This window comes from Passer montanus, unplaced genomic scaffold, assembly GCF_014805655.1.
Source record: "Passer montanus isolate IOZ18808 unplaced genomic scaffold, ASM1480565v1 scaffold77, whole genome shotgun sequence".
NCBI lineage: Eukaryota > Metazoa > Chordata > Aves > Passeriformes > Passeridae > Passer > Passer montanus.
This window is the reverse complement of record NW_024372923.1, coordinates 1,365,102-1,378,857: the sequence shown is the minus strand read 5'-3', so window position 1 is coordinate 1,378,857 and position 13,756 is coordinate 1,365,102.

Genomic DNA, 13,756 nt, shown 5'->3' with positions numbered 1-13,756 from the left:
CTAGGATTATTCTCTGAGGTGAAATCCAAAATCTGAGCATCTCTCATGCTCTGTCCCCCGCCCCACTCTGTGTGCACATCCCTGGATTATGCCTCAGCCTGAAGATGCCCTGATCAAAGAGGAAGAATTCATGTGGGAGATAAAAAAACCTAAAAGCAAACAGGTGAAACTCCCCAATAAAAGAACACACACACCCCCAACAAGTCATTAACCACCTCCCTTCTTCTTTGTTTGGGACCACATAACTAATCCAGATAGAAATCCAATAAATTACAGCAGCAGCATGTCCAAAACACAGAATGAAAGTTTGAGAAATGTGGCAAAACCCATCAAAATGAGATTTTAAAAACAAACAAAACCTGGAAAAAAATTACTGTCCAGTGGTTCCTCTTGCCCCAGTGAGTTTCTTGGTGTTAATTCCCAACTCCTCTCCAGGTCTGCCCTTTCCCCTCCCAGGCTCCCCCGTGCAAACCTCATCTCCGTCACTCCAGGGCTGTGCTCTCTAAGCCTCTGGCCTTGCAAGGCAGCAATTTTCTCACAAATAATCCTTCCAGTTTCATGCTTTTTCATTATTCTAGTACAGGAAATGGCTCAGAACAAAACTGAAGGCTTCCAGTTCGATATTTTTTGTTTCATTCACCACCAAGCACAGCATTCGGCTGGCTGGGTAATGGAACTGTTGTAATATCCACCAGAAGTTTCTAAAAGCCTTTAAACCTTCTAAAATACTGCAAAACTGCCATTTTTCCCTATTAAAAGGGCATTACATGATTATATTTGATACAGAGATATGACAGATATCCCATTATTTTTCTGATTCCAAGAGGTTCTGGAGCAACAGCTTGTGGGGCTCTCCAACAACAGCAGCTGAAAAAATCCTTTCATTTCCACCTCGAGCCCCTGCTGAGGAATCTGGTGTTGCACATCCACTCTCACCAGAGACACAGCCATCCTTCTCAAAGACTAGGCTGGGGAAAAAGGGAATTTCCAAGGGGGTGGCATTTCCATCACCCTGTTGTCACAGAAAGCAGGATCAAAGTGATGGAACACAACCAGAGCCACACGTCACACAGAGACCCTGAGCAGAGCTAAGGTGCCATCTGTTTTAATGTTATTTTGGAAATAATAACCCAAACTTATTTTCTTAGGAATTAAAAAAGTTGGAAGATCAATGATTTTGTGCTATTGTTCTCAAGCAAGACCCATCTGATCAATAAATACCAAATTACAGGATTTTAATGGGTTTTTTAAAATGTATTTTGAGGAAAAAGTGTCCCAGGCCAGGCTGGATGGGGCTTGGAGCAGCCTGGGATAGAGGAAGATGTCCCTTCCCATGGCAGGGGGTGGGAATAGAAGACTTTAAGGTTCCTTCCCACCCAAACTATTCCATTATTTATTGTAGAAATTCCAAGTGTGTAATGATGCCCCTGCCCATCTTACACTTAATATTAAACTCTTTTATTTAGAAAAATATTTCCATTCTCAGCTGTGAGACAAACTCAGAGAGATCATTTGCCTCCAATAATTAAATTGCCCCAATGCTGCACACTTCAGGCAGATAAAGGTTGAAGCACCAAGAAACACACATGGAATTCTTCCCTAATTCCTATATAATGTAAACATAAATTTCATTACTGGGACACGATGAAACTTTGGGTTTTTTCCGATCTGAAAACCCAGTAATCAGCACCTGAGCATCCCAGCTGTCAATGACAACAGCCTCAGGCTCTGATCTGCAGGAACTGAACAATTAGTAATTAATTAGAACAAAGCTGAGTAGTACAACACAAGCTGTATTGGCAGCTAGAGTTATTAGAGAAGCAAAAATTGGGGTTGGGCCTCCTGTGTGAGCACAGCAAGCTCATGGTTTCTTCAGCAAGTTCACAGAAAACTTCCCTTAAAAATGTGATTTTTTTTTTTTCCTTTTCTCCTTGACTTGACAGCAAAAAACTTCTGTCCTCAAAAATACCCCTGTCCTCCACACCTCTGCAGGATGACAGGATGCCTTGTGACAGGCAGACTTTCTGCCTTGCCCAGTCCTCTGCTCCTTTCCACTCAGTTCTCTCTCTGAAAAAAGAGTTCTTGTGCCTCCAGAATAAACCTGTGACCATCCTTGATATCTGGAAAATTCTTCACAGAGAGTAAAATTTGATGAAATTGTTCTTTAATTTACTTTTTATCCTTTGTTCACAGAGAGTAAAATTTGACAAAACTGTCCTTGAATTTGATTTTTATCCTCATAAATTCTTTACTAACAACACCCTGTGTGACAAAGAGCTCAGGGAAGGAGCAGCAAGGATGGAGTCCCCGGCTGATATCCCAGTTTTCGGCTGCTGTGACTGTGCAGAAGAAGCAAGGATTTGCACACACACCAATCATCATTTCTTGTCCAAAGCACAAGCAGCAGCCTCAGGGGTCTCTGGGGATGGGCAGGTAACAGGAGCAGTGCAGAGAGAGGCTGGCAGGCAGCTGCAAGGGAGTTCAAGTGGAAAAAAACTAAAATACACCCCAGAGAGGACCTTTGCAGCCACTTTTGTGCATTAGAGATGCCACTTACCAACGTGAGAACAGCAGAAAACAAGAAGTCTCTGTTCACAGCGTGGAGAAATTATTGACAGAGTGGCATGAGTAATGAAAAATGTTTCTGTATGTGGTGCTCTTGAGTGTTAAGGAAATCTCAATTGTTACAGCCAAAAACCCACCAAAATATTAATGCAAAACTAATGAAAATTATATGATACGTTGGACTGATATGGTATCAGTCCAACATCAGATCTGCTCCATACCTTCACACTAATTCCCATTAAAATATATAAACAATCAAACCAGTGAGAAGCTGAAACTGTGCCATAAACACAGAATAAAGCACAAAAAATCCCTGCTAATTAATTGGGTCCTGCAACCTTGGAGATCTCCAAACCTGCTGCTGATTGAGAGGACGAAGATTAAGATTAAACCCCTCCTTTAAAGGAGTAGTTCTCAGATAAACACGTATTTAGGTCAATGACTTCCACTCCTTCCCCAAAATCTGTGCCACTGACTCCAAAGCCAGGAATCTCTCTGGGGTGGAGCTGCTGCATCTTTGGAGAATGTGGATCATCAGATCAGGCAGCCAAGGGCAGGATTGATTTGGTTCTGGTGGCTCTGCTGAAGAACTGCAGCAGGGTTTTTCTTTCTTCACTCACACAGAAATATAAACAGCAACCTTCAATATTGAAACAGGTTTTCTGGTCAGCAGCTTTGAGATTTGAAAACATGAAGGGAAATAGAATCATAAGATGGCTTGGGCTGGAGGGTGTTAAGGATTCCTGGTTCCACCCCAGCCATGGCAGGGACACCTTCCCCTGTCCCAGGTGCTCCAGCCCCAGTGCCCAGCCTGGCCTTGGGCACTGCCAGGGATCCAGGGGCAGCCCCAGCTGCTCTGGGCACCCTGTGCCAGGGCCTGCCCATAATCTCACCTAAATTTCCCCTCTTCCACCTTGAGCCCATTACTCCTTGTCCCATCACTACAGTCCCTGATGCAAAGTCTCTCCCTGATTCCTGGTGCTCCCTTCAGCTCCTGGCAGGTGCTGGGAGGGCTCCACAGAACCTTCTCCTCTCCAGGCTGACCACCACAATCCACATTACTCACTGCTGCTCAAAACCACCTTGGTGCCATAAATGTTGTGTTTGAGAGACCTGATGTGGCACCAGGGACCTCACAGCTGTGGAAATACTCCCATAGAACCACGAGATAACTGCACAACCTTTTGCAGGTTCATATTCTCTGCATAATCAGAGAAGTTTCATCTATTTTAGGCCTCTTTCCAAAATGTTCATTTTTCACTTCTTACTTTTAACCATTCTATGTTTATCCTATGAGGTTACATCTCCCTACAGCATAAAATTATGCCAAAGGATGCAAATTGTCTGAAATGCATCAATCTATGGACAAGAAAGCCAGGAAGAGCCACCAGAAATATCTGCATACACACAGCCAAATTTGAAATGCCAAATAATTTCTGCAAGAGCTCCTGCTAAAAAAAAAAAAAAAAAAGAGGTTTGAGGTTTAAAGTAGGACACAGGGCTAAAGCCAAATCTCCATAAAGTCAAGTTGTGCTTTCCCAAGCCAGGTCCTAGAGATCCAAAAAAAAAAAAAAAAAAAGAGGTTTGAGGTTTAAAGTAGGACACAGGGCTAAAGCCAAATCTCCACCAGCTGCTCTTGTGCTTTCCCAAGCCAGGTCCTAGAGCAGATTTCAATGTGAAGGGACATCCCTGCAGGCAGGATTCCTCCCAAAAGCAGGATTTAGCACATTCCCATGGGGATCCTCCAGATTCCTGCAGGTCTACCAGATTTACCAGCATCCTCCCAGTTTGCTGCTGGGGCCCTGCTCCTCTGGCCAGGCTCAGGATCCCACAGGATTTGAGCAGGGTAGGAGAACAGCTTGGAAAACTTATGTACAACCTCCAAACCTCCAAATGACTTCCACTGCTGCCCACACACTCCGTAGCCAGATTCAGCAGCTCAGAAATTCGATGAGAGGGAGCTTTTCTTGCCCCAAAGAAGAGGAGAGAATGATAAATGAAATGCCAGCACTATATTTAGAAAATAAACTCTTTCCGCTGCAGTTCTAATTCGCCGAGTGTCACAACATTTTGAGTTTCCTTGGAAATATTATCTGCAGGGGAAAAAAAACACATTTAAACACAGCACATTCTGGCTCACATTTCCAGCTGCAGCAGAGGACAGCTCAAAAACACTTCCCAGGAAAACGTGGCACAAGGATTCAGTGTCAGTCACTGCTCCTGCCCCTGGGCTGCACCAGCCCTGCATCCCTGACACTCCATCCACACATTTCCCAACTCCCACCCTTTACTATTCCTAGCCCCACTAAACTGACAGATTTTGGGTTTAGGTTGGTTTATTTGCATTACGAAAGGAAAAAAGGAATGTTTTTCTCTTCGGAGAGCAGCAGAGTGAAGGTTGGAAGATGCTGAATGGCCTCCTTTGATGTGAGAGGTTTACACTTGACCTTCTGTTTTCCTTCCTGGATATTTATATCCCGTTGGCTCCCACAGCTGAATAACAATGAGATGCACACACTGACCTGCTCGAGTGAAGCTTCGATCCCTCTCCTAAAAGTGGATCCATGGCACTTGGTTCCAACAGTTTTGGGGAGATAAATGACTAATTTTCAGCTGAATTTAGCTCTTTTGGCATTTGAGCAGCTAAATAGATTATTCCAAGCAAAAAATTATCACTTCAGTAATTCCAACGCATCGCCTCAGAAGGCAGGGATTAGTGGTTCAAAGCAACAAAATTAATCCCAAAAAATTCTTCCCTGTGAGGGTGGGCAGGCCCTGGCACAGGGTGCCCAGAGCAGCTGAGGCTGCCCCTGGATCCCTGGCAGTGCCCTGGGACAGTGGGAGGTGTCCCTGCCATGGCAGGGGTGGAATGGGAGGGGGTTTAAGGTCCCTTCCAACCCAAACCAGGCTGGGATTCCAAGATTCCATCCAGAGCACCAATGTTTTGACCCAACATCAAAACAAAACCGTGAAAAGACATCAAAACAACCCCTGGAAACGGAGAACATTCCAGTGTCGCTCCTAAAACACACGAATGGATCTGAAAGTAGAACTTTGTGCTCAATTCTTCCCCAAAAGGAAAACTACTTAGAAAACAGCAAATTTTCCATGTAAATAACTGTCAAAGCACACTGTCGTGATGCCTCCACACTCGTTTCTGAGACATTCCCAGGGTTTTTAGCTGTCTTTCTACTGCTGTAATCTTTAATTCCTTTTAATCAACATGAAGTATATTGTTTAGCTGAAAGAAAGCCCATTTTTATTTGGTAATAAAGCAGAATACAGACAAGAGTAGCAAGGCACCAATGAAAGATGGGGAAGAGGAAGAGATTACATTTGAAACAAGGACAAAAACTTTGATTCAGGGAATCTGTTGCTTTCAAAGGAAAGTGAACCCATGTGGTCATTTGGAACAGGAAAAACCAATATTTCCTATCCATTTGCATTACAGAGCAGCTCTGCAGCCCACACAGGGTAAATATCCTCCACTCAAATTATTTCAATGCAACCACATTGAAATTGCTTCATTATATTATTTTAATTGAACTTCACGGCAATCTGTAAAACAGAAGATAAAATAAAAATATAAAATATAAAATTCTGCAGCAGGGCAGAATTTTTGAATGGATCTGCTGAAATGCCTGAAAAAATAGCAAAAAAATAATAGTGATTTCCTACATTCCACATTTACATCAACTTTAAGAAAAGACTGGAGCCCCTGGCAATGGAAGAGCTAAGCCTGTAATACTTTTCTCTTCTTGTAAACCCAAGGATTACAATCCCTTCCCATGCCTGTGTTTAATGCAGCTAATACAGCCAATACATATTTATTGGAATTCTCCATGCAAACCCAGCAAAGCCCTCAGAAATTGAAGCCAAAAAGCATTAAAATGATCTTTAAGTCTTCTTTAGGGCTGATTGAGACATGTGTTTTATAGGGGCATCACTAATGTGATAATCCCAGATTCTGGGGACTCCCCTGCAAACTCACAGAGAATTCCCAGAAATGCTGAGGATCAGCTGGGAATGGTCTGGTTTGATGTTAACTTGGGGAAAAATGTCAATTCAAAGCCTGTTCATACTGGAAAGTGTCCCTGGGGAGCTGCTCATTCCAGTGTGCCACAAGCTCAGGTCACACACAGCACCCAGGGACTCCCCCTGCAAGTGTGGCCAGGCATCTTCTCCATGCCCTGGGGAAGGGAATTACCCTGCACTGCAGTGGGAATGCTGGGCAGAGCCACAGGGACTGCTGGTGCAAAACTAGAGGGGCTTTAGTTCAAGGCCGTTCCCTCTGCTCCTGTCCCTGTTCCCTGGAGCACAGCCCGACCCCCCGGCTGTCCCCTCCTGGCAGGAGCTGTGCAGAGCCACAAGGTCCCCCCTGAGCCTCCAGGTCACTGAGGAACATCCCAAAATTCCTGTTCTGAGCAGGAAAAGGAGGTTTTCTGAGGTTGGAAAAGCCCTCCAAGATCACCAAGTTCAACCCCAGCACAGCCAAGGCCACCAGTGCCCCATGTCCTCAAGTGCCACCTCCACACATCTTTTGAATCCAATCCCTCCTGGGACGGAAACTCCACCACTGCCATCTAGCAACTTCTTTTAAAAGAAGAGCTTTGAATGATCAAAATGATGAAATTCAATACTCCTTTTATCTACAGATTCATACAAAAAAAACCCAACCAAATTCTCCACTTTGTCAGGAAGGAAAGGCCTAGGGAGCTGATTGATCCCTCTGTCAGGTTTTTGCCATGGATAAATAAACAGAGGAAAACCACCACCGGTTTCAAAAGTTAATCATGGGAGGAAAGGGGTAGAGGTCAGGGCTTTGTTGCCAAGTCCAACTTCTTCACCTTATGAAAGACAGGTTAAACTAAATGTATGTAATTTAAATACAGTTCTTGAAAAAAGCCCAATGCTAAGGTTACACTCAAGAAAAATGTTCATGTGTTTTCCTGAGTCATGATTGTTCCTTACCTTCCTGAACTCACAGAAAATCTTGGAAACTCTTTTTAGACTGCACAGCGAAAGCAGAACTTCCCAAATCATGTCGAGGGCTAAAAATATTTCAGGAAGTTCCCTCAAAGTCCAAAGTGTCTGTGAGAAAAGTACTTTTCCCACAGATAAATTCACAATATCTACCATTCAGAGCTAGTTCATAGTTACTTCTAGACAGCACAGGTGGGAAACACCACATCAAGTCCTAAAATAAAGTATAAACGCAGTTGTGGAAGGGTAAAAATCATGGAATGGGTTGGGTTGGGAGGGATCTTAGAGCTCTTGATGCCATGGGCAGGGATGATTCCACCATCCCAGGGTGCTCCAAGCCCCAGTGTCCAACCTGGCCATGGACAATTCTCTTAGATTTGCATTCTGGTGCTTTGATACTTTGGAAAGTTTCATTGGAGCTTTAAGGGTCTTTAATACCTAAAAAGGTTTGGATGTGGGTTTGAATAACCACAATAATTCACCCCTCTTAAAATAAATAGAACAACAATAAAACAAATTAAGTAAATCAAAATCATGATCTAGCTTACCAAGCAAACTTGACTTTCCACTAGAAATTCTAGTACATCTCCCCAGCTCTCCATTTCACACTGCTGGGCTTGGCTAAGCAGAAGCCATGTGAAATAGGTGTTATTAAAATGCCATATGCAGCATCAGATGGTATTTCCTTACACAGTTCAGTTTCTCAGCTCTGGAGGAAAAGAAATGGTAATTCTATGCAAAATAAGCTGTGAGTCACCAGCACGCTGCTTTTGCAATTATCAAACTCCTCATTTTTATTTACATGGGTTTGAATTCCCTTAGATAGTTTAAAAACGTCCTGAATTAAAGGAAGACCAAAACCAATTTCAGAGATCTCTAATAAAGAAATAGAGAGAACTGGTACCATGAGGACAACAAGCCATGGGTTTGGTTTTGTTCTCTTTCTTTCATAAAAATGAGAAATCAGGACCCCAGGGAAGTCCTGACGGTCAGGGCAGTGCTGGGCACTGAAAAGACATCTCCAGTCCTGGGGGCAGCTTTGGGTCACAAAAAAAAAAGGACCTTGAGGGGCTGGAGCACATCCAGGGAAGTCTCTGTTCTAGGTCAGCTTTCAGAAGGCATCAGGAGGGGCCTGGAGAATTCCTTAGGAGCTGGGAAGGGGCTCAGCCTGGAGCAAAGGAGGCTCAGGGGGCCCTTGTGGCTCTGCTCCCAGGGAACAGGGACAGGAGCAGAGGGAACAGCCTCAGGCTGGGCCAGGGTGGGGCCAGGGTGGGCACCAGCAGGAATTTCCCCATGGAAAGAGTTGTTGAACCCTGGATTTCTCCACAGAAAATGATGAACCCTGGAAGGAGCTGCCCAGGCAGGTTTGGAGTCCCCATCCCTGGAGGTGTCCAAGGAACCACTGGAGGTGGCACTTGGATGGTTGAGTTGGCATGGTGGGATTCAGCTGAAAGCTGGATTTGGTGGTTTTGGAGGTCTTTTCCCACTTAATGATTGTTGAAAGCCAATTATAAATCCCTAATGAAGTGGTTTGCAGCATCCCCCTGCCCCAGCATGACAGAGGCCTCCTCACCATGGTGCCCTGCAAACACAACCCTGAGGGGGCCCGGCAGCCTGAAAACAGGAATCACCAAAGCAAGCTGCCTCCTCGCCTTGTACTGATCACAGAGAGAAGAAAAGAGGTCACGTCAATTCAGCTGAAGCTGGTTAAAAGTGTGTTTTTAGGTTATCCTGCACATCAGCACTGTCAGCACGATGAGCAGACGCCTGGCTGGGCTCTGGCATTACCCCCCCTTTGCTCCTGACTCCTGCACCTCAGAGACATCATTAAACATCAGCCAGGTAGCACAGCAGTAATCCAAATAATCCAGTCATAAATTAGAAATTTACTATATAAGCTGATAATCACGGGGTGTAACAAATGGTATTGAAAAAATCCTGAAGGAGAAGCAGGGAAACAGGAATTCTGCCTGCAGACAAAGCTCTCGGGGCTGCTGCAGCCCCTCCTGGATACACAGAGCCCACAGGAGTTGGTTGGTTTGGAACATGAAGGTTTTCCTCTGCAAGCCAAGCTGACAGCAAACATATGCTCAAGTGCTGCTGCAGCAACCAGTGAAGCCTGGTTACTTTGTAGCAATAAATATTAAATAACTACATATGTTAAATAAATATTTTTAAATTATATCACCAGAATTATTATACTAACATTTCATAACATCATATTATTAAATAATAATAAATAATGAAGAAATATTCTGATTTTTGTGTTTCAATTGGGCACAGACTGGGTTTGAGTGCCTACATCCATGAGCATCACATGGATATCACAGCTGCTTTTCGGAAGGAGACATATGCTGTACAAGGTTATCATCATCAATAAACCACCTGAAAGGTCAATATTCCCTGATTTACAATGCCAAGGTTTTTTCCTGACCCCACAGAGCGAGAGCAAATAAAAATGAAAGGTTCTCTTCCTGCAGCCCTTGTTTGTACCATTCCACCACACCTGGGCCATTCCTGAGCATGACATTCCCCTTTCCATCCCAAATTCACCCATCAGCTGCAAACCTTGCAGGTCTACGGCTGAATACACTCAATTATTGCTGCAGCTCCTGGCAAACCAACAGGAATGGCTTTCCTTTCTTTTCCTGCTCCATTCCAGCCCGGGCTCAGCTGGGGCTGATATTTGCTGCCCTCATTTCTGTTGTATCAGTCTGGGCTTCCCAACCTCAAGCCGTTCTGAAAAGTTTTACCTGGACAAAACCAGCAAAATTCCTTAAACCAGGAATAATTTGTGGATGAACCATAGTACAACAAGGAAAAGCTTCAGCCCAGCCAGGACGGTTTGGGCAGAAAGGGATGTTAAAGACCAACCAGTCTGCCCATTTTGCAGTTCAGACACAAGAGAATTCATCAGGGAAAATATTCAGCTGCTTATCATGAGTGATGGTTTCTCGTTTCAACTCAGACCTTGCCACCTCGGCAGTAATCCTTCAAAAGCTGCCACTTAGAGAGAGAAACATCTCAGTTTTGGGATGGGAGGAAATATTCACCAGAATAGCCGCAAGAGCTCAAAAACACTGTGTTCTCCATTTATGTGGAAAAAAAATCAAGAAGTGAAGAAAAACCTCCTCAGAACAGCGTGACCCTGCTGGAGAAAAGGGCTGCTGTGTTTTCCCACCGGTGCCTGGAACAGACAAAAGTGGAAGCTGATGACTAAAGGAACAGCTAAAAATACCGCAAGTAGTCTGGATCTGAGAGTTGTGTGCCCTCACTGCAATTAGCAAATTGCATATTCAGTTTCACTGACACTAATGAGTGCAGCCGAGTTCATCTACACCTCAATTAACTTCAAGAGACGCTTCTTTTGCACAAATAATGGCAATTCCTCCTTGCCTTTGCACAGTCCCTCTTTCTGCCTGACCCCCCGGGCAGTAAATCACTGCCTGGTTTGCTTCAAATAGGGTTTGGAGGGATTAAATGGCTGAAAGAAAAGAGAAAAATGCACTTCTAACACAGGGAGGAAGGGAGAAGGAAATCTTGCACTGGATGGGAGCAGATGGATGCCAGCAGGTTTTGGGATACAGCCCTAATTGTGTGTATTAAAGGAAAACCAGGAAGATTCATTGAAGGAAATGCCCAGGCACCTCTGGTATTCACTAGGACCTTTCCAGGTCTGACCACCACGTTATATCAGAGGTTAAAAATCAGTTTTCAACTCAAGTTGGAAGAGAAATTCCAGCCTGTGCAAGAACTGCCCACAGCAGGATTAGCGGGTGGGGTCAGGAGGCTGCAGTTTGCCACTGCTTGTGCTGAACAAAGTCCTTGTAGGTCCCTCTCTGCTTGTCTCCTTGAGGGAGACAAGAAGTCCCCTTGGTGGAGACTGGACTTTAAAAATGGCAATGTAGTGTTGGATCAGATCATTTTAAGCATCACATTTAAAGCAATGAAAGAAAGGCATCATTCAGAGGGGAGGAAGAGGAACTGGATTGATGGTACCTGGGAAAATAAGATGAGAAACAAATCAAGAGATGAGATTTCAAGCCCAGACCACCAGTGAGGATGATGCTGAGGATCACCTGGGTACCCATGGGAGCAGCAGGCTGGGGAGGACACAGGGATGGGCCCCAACCCTGCCACCACCAGAGCTCACTGCTGGATTTGCTCTTTATCCCACCTGCTCCTAACACACAGTCACAGAATCATGGAATGTTTGGGTTGGAAAGGACCTCAAAGCCCAGCCAGTGCCACCCCTGCCATGGCAGGGACACCTTCCCCTGTCCCAGGTGCTCCCAGCCCCAGTGTCCAGCCTGGCCTTGGGCACTGCCCGGGATCCAGGGGCAGCCCCAGCTGCTCTGGGCACCTGTGCCAGGGCCTGCCCACCCTCACAATCAACTTTCCCTTTTGTTCAGAGCTGACAGCACTAATTAGCAGAGAAGTGTGCAAACAGATGCTAATTTGAGGCAGTATCACTGGGTTTGGCAAGAGGCAGTGGCTGATGGAAAATCCAGCTATTGATTTTCCTATCGGCTGCTGTCATCGCTGCTGCTGCTGCCTGTGAATAAACAACCCCCAGAATATTTGCTTTCCAATGACAGCTGGTGTCAGCATCAGTGTGCGTTTGCTGTCATGCTTCCTGCAGAATAAACTGATATTTTGCTATTTAATGTGTTTCAAAATCATCACTGGGATTCCTGATGGCATCGTGGTATGGAATGTACATGGATCTTCAAGCCCTGGCAAAGCACTGAGCATCCACAGCCAGCTCCCATTCAAATCCTTAAAAACTCTTTCAAGACATGGCATTAAGAAGAATTGTTCCTTTTGAACATATTTACAAAGGGACAGAAGAAACTCTGTGAATACCAGCACAATAATCACAGCAGTAACACAGAAACATCCTCTTGGGAAATATTTAGCACAAGTGAGTTTTGAGTGCTGCTCAGAATATTTACAGCTCACAAAAACCCAATTTTGGACTTGTAAGGGATTTCTATAATTATTTCTTTTTCCTCCTTACTTTGCAAGTTAGATTTTTGCATAAAGGGTTGGAGTTTTTTTGAGGATGGGGATAAATAAAAGCAGAGTGTTTTCCCTTGACAGCTGCCTCAAAGGAACCATGAAAAATAGAGGACAGTCCCACTTGGAACCTCCTTGGAGTGAAACTCATAACAAAACTGGGAATTTGACCATCACAGTCAGAGATACTGAAATTCCATCCAAAAATATTTGTGGGTGGAAAATACCCCTTGGTAAAGTGTGGCTTGTTACCATGGGAATAATTCTTTGGACTGAGCTGCATCCTGGACCTAAGATCAAAGAGAATTATATTTCTATTTTGGAAATAAGAAGTGGATTAAAAATAAAAGAGAAATGGAGCACTTGTGTAGGACACGGAGTCCCAAATGTGCAGGTTTTATTTTCCTAAATAAACCAGCAGCTGAGCCAGGGCAGAGCCCACAGCCTGGGCCAAGCACCAGCAGCATCCACTGAAATCCTGCCCTTGGAAAGCTCCTGGTGTAAACCCAGTTATATTTTATATATAAAATCAGCTGTGTTCTCAGAGTGCATTTTTGCTTTTTGGTTTCAATTAGAAACGAGCCTTTTATCGGCCCAGTGTTTACTCTGATCCCAGAGAGCTGGCAGGGCTCTGTCTCTGCCCGGGCCATCTGGCTGTGCTCCCTGGGACCTGCTGGTGGCCCCAGTGCCACAGAGGAGGCACAAACACCCGGGGCTGTGCTCCAGACAGGGCTGGTGGCCACTCAGACCCTGATGTGGCATTTGGGACGCTCATTTCCCATCACACACGGAGGGCACAACAACAGCAGGGGAAGCAGGGGTGCCAGGTGGAAAGGACATTTCACACCACAGCAGGAGCAGCAGCCAAGGCACCACGGGGACTCTGGGAATGGCTCTGTCCCCTGCCAAGGGATTCCAGGGACACTGAGGTGTCCCTGGGGAGCTGCTCATTCCAGTGTGCCACAAGCTCAGGTCACACACAGCACCCAGGGACTCCCCCTGCAAGTGTGGCCAGGCATCTTCTCCATGCCCTGGGGAAGGGAATTACCCTGCACTGCAGTGGGAATGCTGGGCAGAGCCACAGGGACTGCTGGTGCAAAACCAGAGGGGCTTTAGTTCATGGAACCATGAGGGCTGGAAAAGCCCTCTGAGATCATCAAACCCAACCTCACCCCTGCCCCGTGTCCCC